This window comes from Cyprinodon variegatus, unplaced genomic scaffold (assembly GCF_000732505.1).
Source record: "Cyprinodon variegatus isolate N-32 unplaced genomic scaffold, C_variegatus-1.0 Scaffold119, whole genome shotgun sequence".
Lineage (NCBI taxonomy): Eukaryota > Metazoa > Chordata > Actinopteri > Cyprinodontiformes > Cyprinodontidae > Cyprinodon > Cyprinodon variegatus.
Window position 1 is genome coordinate 1,250,399 of NW_015150572.1, and position 1,055 is coordinate 1,251,453.

A 1,055-nucleotide genomic window follows, 5' to 3' on the forward strand; every position below is an offset into this window, starting at 1 on the left:
ATTGGTAAGATATAAATATATCAATTACTACTGTAGGGATTGTTGACAACATAGATATTTAATTCTTTAGGATTGGTACGTTATCTCAGGTGTCACTTCTTACTGAAGAGACAAATGTGTGTAATCTACGTTATCAGTACCTGAAGGAGATACTACTGTGACATAATAGATAATGGTTCCCGTAGAGGAAGCTGTATGATAGATAATTATTTCCTACAATAGGGACTACTGCGTCATAATAGATTCCAGTTTATGGAGAACAGTTTGCTGTGAGATTAGAGATATCAGTTCCTGCCAAAGGGGCTTGGGGTTATATAATGGATATTTAGTTCACATCATCAATATCAGGTTCTGCAGAAGGAGCTGGGATAAAATCATAGGTATAAGCCAATGCATAAGAGACTGTTGTAATATTAACAATATCAGTTGGTGGGAAACTGTAGTCCTTGAAGGCTATTATCCAGGAACTTTTTGTGTCCTTGGCCCAAAACACCTGGATTAAATAATCTGATGATTAAGAGCATCCCAGGAGGTAATTCAGGCGTTTAATTCAGGGCTGTTGGACAAGCAATATGAATATAAATGTTGCAAGAGAGCTGGAGTTGCCAACCCTTATAAGTTCCTGCCAGAGCCATACTGTAGTTTGCTAGAGCAACCAATATTTCGGCCCATTCAAAATACAGGCAGATCTGTAACAGACCCGATACTTTTTGTAATAATTTCATAAAATACACAACCATTAGGAAAAAGCTTACTTATGCAGAGGTTGTAGCGTCTCCATATATTCTTCTATTGTTAGGTGTGTAAAATGTTTTTTTTTAATCTACAGACTGATTCAGCCATATTCAGTTAACTCATATTGAATGTTTAAAAATGTTAACATTTTGTTTACATGCTTAAATACATGTAGAGCAACCTAAATAAAATTTTCTACTAACGTATTATGTGTTGAGTATTAGAGGATGTAGTCTTACATATACCTACCTCTTTACAATTGTGTTTATGCATTGTATGCATTGTACTTTATATATCTGTGTGTGTTTCAAGTAATCTGT